Source organism: Polyergus mexicanus, unplaced genomic scaffold, assembly GCF_030449975.1.
Source record: "Polyergus mexicanus isolate NDT 795.1 unplaced genomic scaffold, iyPolMexi1.0 SCAF_13, whole genome shotgun sequence".
In the NCBI taxonomy this organism is placed as follows: domain Eukaryota; kingdom Metazoa; phylum Arthropoda; class Insecta; order Hymenoptera; family Formicidae; genus Polyergus; species Polyergus mexicanus.
The window spans coordinates 2,355,170-2,370,657 of NW_027223333.1; the positions used below are offsets into that span (position 1 = coordinate 2,355,170).

General features: G+C 35.5%; 1 protein-coding gene across 7 annotated transcripts in view; it reads right to left on the minus strand.

Moving 5' to 3' along the window:
- Eag (ether a go-go) overlaps window positions 1-15,488 on the minus strand; it is a 102,493-nt gene that overhangs the window by 78,169 nt on the left and 8,836 nt on the right. For 6 of the 7 annotated variants that reach the window (XR_011447759.1, XR_011447758.1, XM_070306076.1 and 3 more), the window contains exon 1: window positions 14,327-14,719. The exons of the other annotated variant lie outside the window; for it this stretch is intronic. The gene's annotated coding sequence lies outside the window, so the exon portion shown is untranslated. Of the gene's footprint in view, window positions 1-14,326; window positions 14,720-15,488 lie in introns of those variants that run through there. 7 annotated transcript variants of the gene reach the window in all.

Sequence of the window (15,488 nt, forward strand, 5' to 3'; positions counted from 1 at the left end):
CTTCTCTAGCTTTTGTTGTAGTGGGGTATATCCACGCCGTATTGACGTAACAAGTAGGTATGTAAACAAAGATACGTCGTTATTTATTACAGAGAGAAAGAGAGAGAGAGAGAGAGAGAGAGAGAGAGAGAGAGAGAGAGAGAGTAAGTTACCAAGATTTTATATTTTTATATAAATATACAATATTTTTCTAAAAGAGAAATATTTGTTTAATTTTAGCATTACTCAAACAAAGTATAATATGATTCGTTTAACAAGCATTTTGCCGGTAAAAAATAAACAAAACAATAAATATGACTGATACATATAATAATTTACAGTAATGTAATGATGTGTATTAATTAATTTAATTTAATTAAATTTAACTAAATTAAATTTTAAAAACTTCTACTTTATATTTTACTTATATTATATTATATATATATATATAATGTAATATATGTAAAATGTGATAAAATATAAATGTACGTTAAGTAAAATATAAGATAGAAATTTTGAATATTTAATGAAATCAATTAGTATACCGTTACATTACTGTAAATTATTATAGTTGTATAGAGCCGATTTACTTTTTTATCATTTATATAAATATATATTTAAGATAAACCGGCTTTTAAGTGAAAGCCGAGAGGAGCGGCTGTGCTCAAAGTTCGCAAAGAGCGAAACTTTGCTTGATGCAAAACACGAAGTTTGCTTGATATTTGTGATAAGACGAGAGTGACGGCGACGTATCGCGACGTTCATTAACTTACGAGCACAGCTGCTGCCGACAGGGGAAGTCTCGAGCATCCGCGGGAGTTCGATGTCTCAAAGGAATAACAGTCTCTTTCATGTCAAATAACAAGAGTTGAGAAAAAAAAGTAATAATTTTTCCTGAAACGTCATGGAGAATTATAAACAAATTTGTCGAATAAAAATACTCTCTTTATAATTATAATGAAAATAAATTTCTCACATATATTATCGTTTATCTCTTTCCCTCTATCTGAGAAATATTTATTCCTATAATTAAAAAGAATGTATTTTTTATTACTTTACATCTCTTTGCACATCACGTAATGTTTCGAAATGTCGAGTTGGAAAAACAAATACAAAATATAACTTAATTCTCTGTTTGACATATAAATGATGGATATCTGTGAACTGCGTTATCATATTCGCGCAAGCGTATTTGTACGAATTAATGGATGGAAGTTGGCTGGTAATCATCTAATGCGCAGATAAATTTTACTTAGGAAATTTATAGCAACATAAAATGAATTTTACGATACTGTCTGAAAGCGATGCACCGCGAGAAACTCTTAAGCTAAGATGAAATAAGGAGTACGGAAACTATTTAACGACCGGAGAAGGCGATATTATCGCTTGCTTGGATTGGAGTAACAATCATTGTCGAACGCTTATCGACTCTCACTCCGCTTCTAATGCTATCTACGGATAACCTTGCCGAGAAATGTAAAATGAAGCGATGTGAACGGTGAAAATGCGAGCTTGTGTAGTTTAGAAAAATTAAAAAATTAATTCCTTTTTATTTTCGCGCGACACAATCGCTCTCTTTCTCTCTCAAGTAACTTTTCTTCCACCTATCGTACTCTCATCCATTTGCGTCAACATCATAAATCATTGCGGTACGAAATCTAAGTTAACAATCCAAATGAATAATTTATCCAAGAGAGGCAAATCGTTCCTCGATATGTCATCGGAAGCTTCGATTGAAGACAATCGAACTTTTTCACGACAAACATTTGCAAATCGTGAATCGTTCGACTTCTGAAAATAGTCATATTCGTTTCTTCATGATCTAAATAATAGTATGTTTATTTTTCTGCAGAAGGACTACCTGGAGTGTCGAAGGAAAGAGCTTCAAGTACTTTGCTACACGAGTTAGATAGATATCGAGATGTACCTAACGGAGGAGTTCGAATAGTACTCAATAAGTTAAAAAATAATCCTTCGAAAGATCATCGTGAACCTTATCACGATGCTCTCTATAACAAACGTATAATGATAAACTGAATTCATAGATTGGGTAACGAAAAGAAGAACCATTATCAAGAGTGTTTATTTTAAACGCCCGATCGAACGAGACAATCGTACCCCTAAACTCTTCTCGTTATCATGTGCAATAAAAAGATATTTAATTCCCATTATAATCCTAAAATAGAAATAAGAAAGGCATTAAAAATTTGGCACCAAGGTAATACGGATGAATGTTGAGCGTATTAGAATCTATAATAATCTATGCAAGCGTATTTCACGTTAAAGATTAAGCTTGTTTTTACAAGTTGATGCGAAATCGACCGAAAAGGAATCGTTGACTCTTTGCAACCTCGACACCGTTGACTCCATATCATTGGCGTCCTCGTCGTTATGTGACATTTCCAATTTGTCCCAGTTTACAGGATAGGTGCACTCATGCCTCGCGTGCAGGCGAATGTTACCAATATTAGAAAAGAGAGGCCGAGTTCGCCCGGATTTACAAGAATTCTAATATCGCCCGAAGGTCGGCCTAAAGTGAAAAAGTAGTTCGCGCACAATCGATTAGCTTAGTTTCACGCTGAAAAAACTTAAGCTCGCGTAAGGACGCAACGGCCGATCGAGATGTCTGTATCACGTTGCTCACAAATAAAACAATTCTAATACATACAGAGAGTCGATTCTATGACAAGCGCAATGTAAGCCACTAAAGAAACTTTATGCTTTCACGCTCGCATGTCAAATCTGTAAATACGCGATGATATCCGCGAAAAAGAGTTTTAATCAAATTTACATATCGAATATTTTGAATTTTTTTAAATTACTATTATCGTACGTCAAGAGTATTCGATAGTAGCAAAAATAGTAATTATTTAAGATTGCTCAGCTTTTTCGGCGATAAAATTAACCATAATAATAATAAAATATAAATATATATATTATATATAATATATCAATTATAAATATATATATATATATTATATTATATTATACAGGGTTACCGCGAACGTTCCAGCCAGACTTTGAGATCTTATAGAAAATTTCCTATAAACATGGATCGAAAAATGCTTCCTTAAGAAGTTATCGCTCAAAAACTTCTGATGCAAAGGAAGAGCAAAAGCTGAAAAGAAAATGAAATAAACAGAAACTTAATAAATTTCTTCAAAAAACGATAAAAATTTTTTTCTTTTATGAAAATAAAATAATTTTTTTTTAAACTAATAGCACGTAATAGTAGAAAATAAATAAAGACTAGCTCCAATACACTTTCGGCATCGAGTAATGACCGATCTAGTCGCTTTACGGATTTTCTCCTGATTCAACTTTAATCGATCTAACAATAAGTAACAAAAGCACTTTTTGTACGTTTAAAACTGGTTATATCAAAATCTATGGAACGTACAACGATCATTTTGATCTCATTTGAAAGATAATTTAATTCTCTACAACTTTTGTTTCCGTACTTTTTGTTAAAAGACGCACATCTTCCATGATATTTGGAAAATTGTGTAAAATAATCACGATTTCAGAGCGATTTTTTGAGCGTTAACTTCTTAAGAAAGCATTTTTCAACCTGATGTTTATAGGAAATTTTTTGTTCAGAATTAAATTTCCTATAAAATCTCAAAATATAGTATAAAGATAAAATATAAGATCGCGGGTCGTTTCGTCAGAAAAGAAGCGTTTTTGGCACGACACGCTTTACTACCCTTTTTCATCTTCTCCGAAGATCGATCCGCGACGTACTTTTCTCAGTCGGTGGTCCACGCCACCATCTACGTAACCACCGAATGACCCCGTTGAGACAAGTCGCGATCGTTGGATGGGAGCAGTTTCGCCAAACCTCACGGCAAAGTACAATGCAAGAAAATTCAGCGAGCAAAAGAAAGGTTCTCTCCCTGCCTACGTGCAGGGATTGTTAAATTCAAGGGCCCCTTACTCTTCGCGGTAGATCCCATACAATTTCCTACAAGGTTTTAAAATGAAATGAAAATGCGAATGCACAAAATACAAGATGCCAGCGCATCAACATTTTATTCTACAGTTAATTTGTCAATGTTTAATGTAATGTACGGAGGAAAGTATACACGGTTTCCACTGCAAAAATATTTAAGTGCGAATAATAGGTCAGGAAAGGATCTTCCTCGCGTAGCTCTGATCTGTACAATCGACCTGCATAAAAATCAAACAAAGGAATAAAGGGAAGAAGACTGTTTTCGGTGTCGAGCTAATAATTCTATCATTAATAGCTCTCGCGTAAACACATCGAAAGTTGTCTCTTTAGGTTTATAACGAGATATCCGCGATCGATAATCGGGCGGTAACATCGACCTACAGAAGCGAGTAGATGGGTAATAACACGCTCCGGTGTTCAGATTCACGGAAGAAATCGATCGTCTGAGTATGACTTTTGGACGTGTCCCCTTTGCCTTTCGGCCCTTCTCGCTTTTTCCAACCTTCGCATGGGAGATACGATACCTTATTCAGCTTGTAAGTGGGGTTTCGATTCACCATTAGCGTTACTTTAGCCGGACTATCTTGCTGATGTGCTCGAGGAAGCGGCTTCTCATTTCAAAAGGGGCCATATATCGATCGACCTTTCTACACTCCCTACACGAAGGTACGCCCTTCCTAAGCGAGTTCATCTTACACCGACTGCCAGAAGGAATTTGTCCCGTCCTCGGATAATGCTCGCCGGAGTCCGCCTGTTGACATTCTACGATCTCCCGAATTCGACGTAAGCAACGAGGAATCTATTCCGATCATGCCGGATTCTCGAAGAATCTCGACCATCATGAATCGCCATCTGATACATATTTTTTAACGAAAATTCAAAAATTTCCAATAACTTGGAAATTTTCTTCGATTACATATACATATATTTATTCATTTATCGTATCTAGACTTACCTATAGATTCTTTTTTTTGCCGATACTTTATTAGCTAACTCGCCAAGACCGTGTTTGAGCAAAAACCTACGACAAAGCAATTTCGGTCGATCGCCTAAATCAGCGTCTCCCAAGACTATCCCAAAACCGGACGAGGCCGTTGAAAGATTATAAAAACGGAAGATGATTTTTTTCTTTCCTAGATACTTCCAGTCTAGCCTTTTATCTCTCGCATCACAGCGCGGTTGATGTAATTTATGCAAGAGTGATTCGCAAAGTCCTTCAAAGTTCAATCCAGACGGTTTCCTCGATATTTCGTTGCTTGAAATATCTCAAGCAAGATATGCAACTTGCACGAAAATGTTTCTAATTTCATGAATACGATATAAGCGATTATCTAGACTTAAAATCGAGAGATTAAACTCTGTCAAATTTTGAATAAAACTTGCGTTATGATTAAGCGATTTTAATATCTAATATAATAGAAATTAAATAAATAAAAATCATTCTTATGTATTTCCATAGCATTTAAAACTAAATTCACCAAGATTTTATATATTGTTTCAGTTAAAATAAATAAATTATTAAAAACTGGCAAAAATTATCCAATTATCCATATTCCCTGTCTCTCGAAACACTTAAATTTTGTCGCCCGAAGTACTCGAGATAGTATTTGCAATGTGTATATCTATATATCGCGCTCTGTACCCATTATATCACGTACGACGTGTCACCGAGTGTCGAGAGTAAAACACGTCGTAAAAGGTTCTTTTAACTGCGGAATGCAACGAGAACGATCTCGCCTCGCGTGTCAAGAAGACGTTGGGATTAACGCCTTCATGAGTATATAAACGTGAGATCCGAAGAACGGAGGCGTCGCTATCTTTCCCGCGACGTCATTCGAGAACGAGTCACTCGTAAATACCGTCGTCGGCAAAAGGAAATAATGTGACGCGTGAACGTGATGGAGAGTAGACGAGAGTATCGAAAAAGCCAAATTACAATTCCTTCTAACGTCCTTCGAAAGGATGCACAGCGTCGGGATTATCGCCAGCGATTATTGTCGTCATCTTGACCTACCACATGAAAGGAGAACGCTTCTTATATCCCTGTATCTGTTACGAAATAGCGCGAGCTTGGCTTAGGATTTTAAGTGATACGAAAGAAATTTAAAAAAAAAAATTAGAAACTTGCACATTGCTTCCTCATCATTTCATTTCGCTCACAAAGCTTAAGCCCCTTAAAGCAAGCGAGTCTTACAAATTTTGGCTTCTTCATAAAAAAAGATATCTCAAAACTTGCGAAGGTTACAGTGTGCACAGACATTTCTCAAAAAATTCAAAATTTTATAAAAAATGAACCTTTTCATCGATCCTCACCAAATTCGATACCAACTATCCTTTAATAATATTCTATTCAAATAAAAAAATTTAATCCAATATCTAAAAATTTGTCAAAGTTAAAGCGTGTACGAACATTTCTCAGAAAATTCAAAATTTTATAAAAAATAAATTCTTTAATCGATCCTCACCAAATTTAATACCAAACACCCTTTAATAATAACTGTATCTACGTAAAAAAAAAAATTTACCTGTTTCAAAATTTACGAAAGTCTTTCTTAAAAAATTCAAAATTTTATAAAAAAATGAACCCTTTCATCGATCCTCACCAAATTCGATACCATCTTTTAAAAAAAATTTAGTCCGATAACTCAAAAATGGCGGAAGTTGGAGGTTGTACAATACATTCCGTATATACATACATACAATATATACATATGGATATTTTTTAAGAATATGATTTTTGGAACATTCTAAACACATTGAAAACTCGAAAAAAATTTTTCTCACGAAAACAAAGCTTCCCCTATAAGGAGGAGCAATAAACGACAAATTTCTAAACGATTTTTGACCGTCATAAAAAAAAGCGTGCATTTTTAAAGAAAAAAAATATATAAAATGTGAAAATACTAAATAAATGTCATAAAGCATCGGTATTTACTCCTGACAAGAGCTGAGAAAAGGTAAGTAAGAATAATGCGCTGTTCGATTGAAACCTTTGTCTCTCTTCGTAGATTTATGAATCGTTACATCTACATATCTAAAGAATAAGGGAAAAGAATAATAAAAATGCACAGTATGTTAATATAAACATAGTATAAAAAATTTCATATGCAAAAGATCAATTGTTCGAGGCGTGAGAATCATATCTTTTTAAGCATTTACTATGGCCATTATTGTACAATATAAAATAAATCGATGAATAAAAAAATAAAGAAAGAAGTTGCGTCTTTTTGCAGTATTAGATATCCTATGCAATATCATTAATAAGTTTATTTCAGTTTAACACATGAGAGTGAAATCTGTACTTTAATAAAATGAAATGAATTGAATCGTAGACCCGTGATGAAAACGCGAAAGCATGTTTATTACAACATATATGTAACGCTGTTAATATTAATCTAATAGCTTACTCGTCGTCGTAAACATTCATCCACGGGATATTAGCGTAGAATTAGAAGTCGTCGCAATAGAAACAGATAGCTCGCTGAATCAAGTTATAATTTAAAGTCGAATAAAAAAAAAAAAAAAAAAAAAAAAAGAGAGTAATCGGAATGCGAAACGAAAAAAATATCTATTGAAAATTAATTAACTCCTCGTTAAGTTCCTTTATTTTTTTCACTTCTCCTTTGTAATATGCTTGACCTATTTTCAGACTCGATCCTATATTTGAATGACGTGATGGATGTGCAGAAAACTATAGCGACCTCGCGCCGATCCAAAAAAACTCGCGTTTATATAAATACATATACTCCTCCATTTTTTCATCCCTTTATAAACACAGTTTTAACCATTTTTCATCAATTCTATTTTCCACGATATCATTCTATCATTTATAGAAATAAAAATTTAATGGAATAAATTAAACTAATAGATAGAAAAAAATCTCTAAGTTATATAGCAATCAATTATAGAATCACATATTAAGAATTTTCGGCAAATTAATACAAAAAACCATATATATTATGTCAATTATATATACAAGATGGGGCATTTATATTGAGACACCTAAATATCTAAAAAAGAATAAAGCAAGATAGAAAGAAATGTTTCAGACAAAAGTTCTCGGTTCTAAGGGGGTCATAAGATGGTGCCATTAGTTTGACCTTGGGTGGAGGCGCTTCGGAGATTTCAATGTCAATCTTGTTTTTTTAAATGGAAACGCCTCAATTTTTTTTTACATAAATCGATCCCTTTTGCAATATTCTGCATGAAAAGTTATAGGGGTATGATGGCGAAAAGTTTAATAGTTTACGAGATATATTTTATACTTAATTTCATTACTTTACTTCGACATAATTTTACATAAATTATGAAATATCTCATAAAGTTATTTATTTTGCAATAATGTTATCTTAATATTTTGAGCTGAAAAAATGTGAGACATCGATTGATGTAAAGAAAATAAAACAAGATTGACATTGAAATCTCCGAAGTGCCTCTCCGTGTCTCCTCCTGAACAAAATAAGTTCTATTATTAAAACTATAAGCGAAAGTGTAAAAATTAAAATTTGAAAAAAGGCTGTTTGAAATTATACGTCTAAAATCTATTTTTTTGATCAAATTTGACACACTTTAAGACAGTAATATATAAATTATGGCAAGTTGAGCGCGCCAGAATTAATCCAACGATAAAACTAAAAGACGCATAGCCTTGCGCAAAGCGCAATACGCGATGACAAAAGACAAATCGTATCGTAGCGATCAATGACATGGAACGTAAATTGTAGTTAGTTCGCAAGGTAGTATATACACGGTCCTCGATTTCCCTCGGGAAGCAAGCAAATTCATAACGCGATCTATTTGAGGAAGAATATAAAAAGTCGTCCGAAAAATTGTGGCAAATAAAAGGGCAGCGATCAAGCAATCGTTGTTATGTATCGAATATAGGTATACTATTTAAAAAAAAGTATAAAAATGTATATATATATATATATATATGTATTCTTTGAAATTTTTATTTTAAACCACCAGCAGCTAAAACAAGGTTTTTGTACGACCATACTTGCGAAGAGAATATTTAGAATGTGTGTCAGAAAGGAAACTCACAGCGGGAAGTTTTTGGCATCCGGTCGATATGCCAGGACGAATTGGCGAAATGTTATGTGAGAACTCAAGGAAAGATATACTTCTCGAAAAAGGATTTTTGAGATTCCTACGTCAAGTAAAAAATGCAATATATTACAAATGGCAACGCGCGCGCTCTCATGTAGAATTTACGATATAATTTATATAAAGAAAAGATAATAATATCATATAAATGAAAATAAAACTAGGAAAATTATTCATATGACATTATGTAAAAAAAAAAAAGTTAATTAAACTATTAGGTGTACAACTTTGCTTCCGCCGTTTTTTTTCCGAAATTCGAGGCTTTATTGTAAAAAACTGGTTATACATTTATGATTCGTTTTGAAATTGCTTGTTGAGTCACTCCCAATGATCGTGCCAATTCTTTTTGACTTTGACTCGAGTCTTCATTAAGTAATGCCTCCAATTCTGCATCTTCGAAAATCTTCTCTCTTCCACCGCTATGCCGGTCTTCGATGTGAAAATCACCGTTCTTGAAGCGTTGAAACCACTCACGACACGTTCTTTCACTAATAGCGGCTTCACCATAAGTATTTGAGAGCATTCGATGAGCCTCAGCCGCAGATTTCTTCGTATTGAAGCAGAAAATTAAAACCTCCCGCAAATGACGAGAATTTGGCTCGTAAACTGACATTTTCAATCGAGAATAACTTTATGACGTGGACACAAATCGACTAATGTTTCTATGGGATTATGTTGACAGATGCCCAAGTTTATCGCGTGACGTCTATGATCTATTTATTTCGACCACTACTTATCGCTAAAGCCATCTATAGGAAAACGGCGGAAGCAAAGTTGTACACCTAATATAATACATATCGACGAAATGCAATGTAAAACTACATTCGTAAAGATATTTTGACGAGAGGAGAAAGAAAACTGCTAAATTCACTGCTAAATTTGTATGTGTGATAAACTTATAAAATCGAATCGATAGTATATAACGGATGGACGATCGAAGCGAAAGATAAAATTGGAAATATTTCTTTGTATAAAAAAAAAAACTGGCGTGACGTAAAGGGCAAACGAAAACGTCGAGCGGAAAAGCTTGTGAGTATTTTCCATGTTTGATCGATCGACGGGAATTGAATAAAAGTTCGGGCTCTTCGTCTATTACTCCTCCTTTCCTTTTTTTTTCTTATTAATCTGATCAAATTAACTCCACTTTCACCCGATTTGCAGATGAAAATTTTATAACAGATGCAATTATATCGATGGTCGTTTAACGCAGTTTTCCTTTGCAAGCTTTATAAATATAAATATGTGAATGTTATTTCGTAATTATTTTTATCCAGCATTGTAAATAATTTGTGATGAGGTAATAATATTTAAAATTATATTAGATCAAATATTAATAATGACAAAATTAATAAATAAATATAATTATAAGAAACGATTATAAAAATACTTGTTAAATTAATTTAATATTTTTGCTTTGCCATTCAAGAAATAACTTCATTGAAGAAAGTTCATGAAGGAGAGAGAAGAAATAGTCCTAGAGTCAAAATAGTTGGAGCGTAAAATAAGTTCATCTTGTAACATTATTAACGAGAAATTGCTTTAAGATTATCCCATTCTTTCTTTCATGGATCGACAAACCATAATTTCCTGCTTTACTTGAAGAACTTTTTTTGCTACGCCTTCGATATTTGAATAATCTTTTTTAAAACTATCATTTTTCAAAAATGTTGGCAATCTTGACCGACTATAATTCAAATATACAATCCGTTACAACCCGTTACAAGCTCGTAAAAGCAACCTGTTACGATTGGCAACTCGCTTATCACAATTAGACTAGTGTTAAAGAGAATTTATATTTTTTCAACGCAGATTCAGCATCACTGATACAGATCTGATCTGATTTCGTATACTCGATCGAGTTACAAGTTCTCTTAATTTCTTATATATTTAAGGTTTTCTTATTTAAGATATTTGATCTTACCAATCTGTACAAGTCTAGTACCAAATCGAAAATTTCGCAAATTTAATACTATTTCCTCTTCGCGTACAAAATACAAAATTACGGGGGAAAAGGTGTCGAATCGAAACTTATATACACAACTTAACGTGTTCATTATTTCGTATATACACAAAAATTTATAATCTTCACGTACATAAGTATTTGATAATCTTGAATTGCAATAATATTATAGTCTTATTTCAATATTATAATCATCATTTAAAGAATACAATATAATTATCTTGATAATTATAATCATCGATTTCAAAATATGTTATTTTCTATTCAACATTTTTTTCTTCTCATTCAAGAAAATTATTCTTAAATAATAAGAAAATGAATTCATTCGAGTAAGTTTTTTTTTTTTTTTTTTTTTTTTGTTAAATGCGATATAATCTCATTTCAAGATTTCCATTGAAACTAAAGATATTCTCAAAGTAAGAATTTTTTTTCTGTATATCTTCCATTTATCATCTTTGATGCATTTTCGAGAGAAACCGCCCTCTTTGCGAAAAGACATCCGCGTTCAATATCAACAAGGACTTCATGAACAAAACCAAAGACGCACAATAAATTATCTCAATCTGTTAAGGACCATCATGTACATGTAAGCCTCAATGAAGCACAAACCGGCGCTGATCGATTAGAATGTTAAGCTATCAACCTAGTAGCTTTAATTGATGAAACTTGGCGGATACCATCGACTTCCGCGTCTCAGTCTTCTTGTAGGGCAAGACTATTCAGGTGCAATCGACTATGATGCGTTCCGATCTCTCTTAAGCCCTGTCGTGCTCGATAAGCAAGGATGGGAATGTCATCGTGGCTTTCCGAGTTTCCACATCAGCACACGAGAGCATGCTACCGACAATAACTTCGCCATAATTTCCATTACAAAAGCTACATACGTCTTGATTTAATTACCGTGTCAAAATCCATTTGACGTTACAAACGCGCCGCGGGTACCGATTGTCAGTTACATAGCAAAACGGCAATTTTTTTAATTATTTTCGAGCACAAAATAAAGTCAACACACCAAGACAAAATCAATTAACGAGCGCACAAATGAAACATCGTTGTTATCATAATGGAATTGCGTGCGTTAATTAATTCGACGAGCATGTTACGAGCAGGGAAATTATAGGAATATATAATCGTTTAACAGCGAATCAAATAAAATATTTATTGCTGCAACGTACAAAAAATCGAGCACACTTTATATCCTGAAAGAAGCTTTGAGCGCGTGCGAGCACGAGATAGGACATTAACGTGGCCCGCGCAACTTTATAAAGCCTTGTGTCCACGATGCTAGAACTCGGTCCGAGCCAATAAAATTACCGCTTTTCCTAAAAAAGCTGTAAATTGATCGGCTACACATTTCGCGGTCCAAGAACTCGGACTGAGTTTTAGCATCGTGGACGCAAGACTTAAGAAATGCGCCAGCCTCAATCTCTGTCGCGTTCATATGATGCTGTCAGGTTTCCACGAGATAAAGTCGAGATGATTTAGCCTTCGTTGAAGCCTACGACTGACAAAACTCGATAACTCTTTGCTTCTTTTATCATCGCCGTTAAAACCTCGTTGCATTCCATCGTTTAAACACACCAAATACAGGGTGGCCCCGAACGTTTCAGCCAGACTTTGAGATCTTATAGGAAATTTTATTCTCAACAAAAAATTTCCCATAAACATTAGGTCGAAAAATACTTTCTTAAGAAGTTGTCGCTCAAAAACCTCTGAAATCTGTGATTATTTTACACATTTTTCCAAATATCATGGAAAATGTGCGTCTTTTAACAAAAAGTACGGAAACAAAAGTTGTGGAGAATTAAATTATCTTTCAAATGAGATCAAAATGATTGTTGTACGTTCCATAGATTTTGATATAATCAGTTTCAAACGTACAAAAAGTGCTTTTGTTACTTATTGTTAGATCGATTAAAGTTGAATCAGGAGGATGCCGAAAGTGTATTGGAGCTAGAGGAGGATATTTTGAGAAAAGTTAGTTTTTTCACGTCTTTATTCATCTTCAAAAAAATTTATTTTATTTTCATAAAAGAAAAAGATTTTTATTTTTTATTTTTATCGTTTTTCGAAGAAATTTATTAAATTTCATTTCCTTTTTACTTCATATTCTTTTAACCTTTTGCTTTTCCTTTCCAACAGAGATTTTTGAGCGATAACTTCTTAAGGATACATTTTTCGACCCATGTTTATAGGAAATTTTTTGTTCAGAATTAAATTTCCTATAAGATCTCAAGGTCTGACTGGAACGTTCGGGGCCACCCTGTATATCGCACACTCAAAGGCCAAAATAGCGAAAGTCGATGAAAAACACTCCATATCTAACAATGCGGTCATCGTTGTCGCGCGATTTTGTATGGGAAAAGAAATACGTAATAAAAAATGATGTCCGATCAAGAGATAAAAACTGCTTCCTTCGTCTTCATCGAATTGCTAGTTGCTTGCTATTTTACACTCGGTTTTACTCACTCCTAATGGAATTTCTAATTCAACGCAGTGATGCTAAAAGTTTATCGAGCAGCACATGGCACATGGCACGATCATTATCTCGAGTAGGGAGTCATCAGACAGTTAATGATCGTTCATGAATCGTCGTAAACTCTACTGCTACTAGAGCGTTTTGTACCAAAGTTACATGTACTTTGGTAGATATTAAATTAATATCATGAATAATTTATCAAACTTTGATCGATACAGTTCTTGGATGCATATAATTCTTACCGACAACATACGTTATCTTCTTAAATGGGCACTGCCCTCACTCTCGTAAAGTCAAACGATAAGATACACGTTAATATCATTCTACGATTTTCCTCTCCCCATACGATTCGACAAGATTCACTTGTAATAAAAAAAAAAAAAAAAAAACGCCAAGAGCTGGGAAGCCTCCTATAGATCCTCGGTGCACACACACACACACACACATTCCCTATATATCTCTCTCTTCGTCGTCTCTCGAGATCACAATTAAGAATTCATCTGCCCTCTCGTGCGGTTCTCCAATTCTCCGTCATACATACTATGTCTCTAATAAAAACGTATCGTTATAAAAAGAATCATCGAATGGACTCAAGTCCGTTGATTAGAGAATTTTAACGGAATACAGATTCTGAAGATCGTTTACCGTTCGCGAGATGACGATAAATTTTCGCGTATCGTGCAGCAGTTAAGGACCGAGCGAGAACGATCATTCCGGACTAGGTTGCATCACACGGATTGACCCTTACATACTCCCTTCTCGATAAGCTTTATATCGCTAAACCGGCGCATCGGGCGCGATCGGAGGCGCTTGGGGCGATCGGCCTCGCCCGCGCACGATCTCCTCGTACCGATAAATAATGCAGTCGTTTTTCCTCTGAGCTCCTTATCTGTCGTCCCGCATGGGGATGGTTCCGTCCATCGCCTCTCTGGATCGTATTGTATCCCGAGTCGATCGATCGTCGCCTGGTGCACGCGCGCTGACCGGTTGCGGCACCACGTTCCCGCACACACGGATTCGTACAGATCGGGGATCCCTCGATACGGGTATCCTGGCGACGGGGATACAGGGGGCACAACTTGTCGCGTATCCAGACGGGGGCGAGCGAGTCCCCTCTTCTATGACCGGGAAAAGTTCGCGTGAGATTGATTACGATTGGCGAGACGAGCTAACGAGAGTAAGAGGTACGCGCGGGTGATAGAGATAGATCGACTCCTCGCGCGGAACCCACCCGTATCGGCGGGGTGACCGAGCAGCGACTGAGACTCACCCTGCGTGGTGCCGCGGTGGCGGCGCTGACTACCCCTCCGAAAGAAGAAATATCATCCCCCCACTCGTATACGGCGGCGCGACGCGTCGCGTCGAGGCGCGCAAACCCCTCGCCCTTTTTCCCTAAAACTCTCTGGCCCGCCGTGTCTCCCCTTCGGCTGATCGACGCCGGGCCCGATCAGCGCTGGCCGTAGGGGTCGGGTCGAATCGGGTCGGGTCGTTCCTATAATCCGACGACGGATCAACCGCTGACCGACTCGGGGAGAGCCCGTTGGTCAATGTAACCATCAGAATATCAGATAGCTACTGGCAATTACCGCGCGCCCCGATGTAACCCTTTCACTGCCAAGGGGACGCACGTGACCCGCTGACACATAAACGCGCGACACGAGACGCGGTGATTTGCGCGAGCACCGATTTGACCAAGAACTCTGGCGACTCGCGAATAAAATAACTTATTATAAAAGCGAGCTTTTTCATACAAGAATATTAATAATCTTTTTTTTTCTTTTCTGCGTAGCCTGTTTTTCTCGTCATCTTGACAAGGAGATTTCGTGATAAGATCGACGTGATAACATTTCGTTATACTTTTGCGTGAAATGAATATCTTGACCGAGCTTTGGTAAATTTTACAATTCTATTACGTTATTAACGATCTCTCATTCCACTGTGAATATCCCAGCGAAGGTTGGCATTATTCCAACGAGAAATCTTGATGACAAAAACTTTTGTAATGTTCGAAG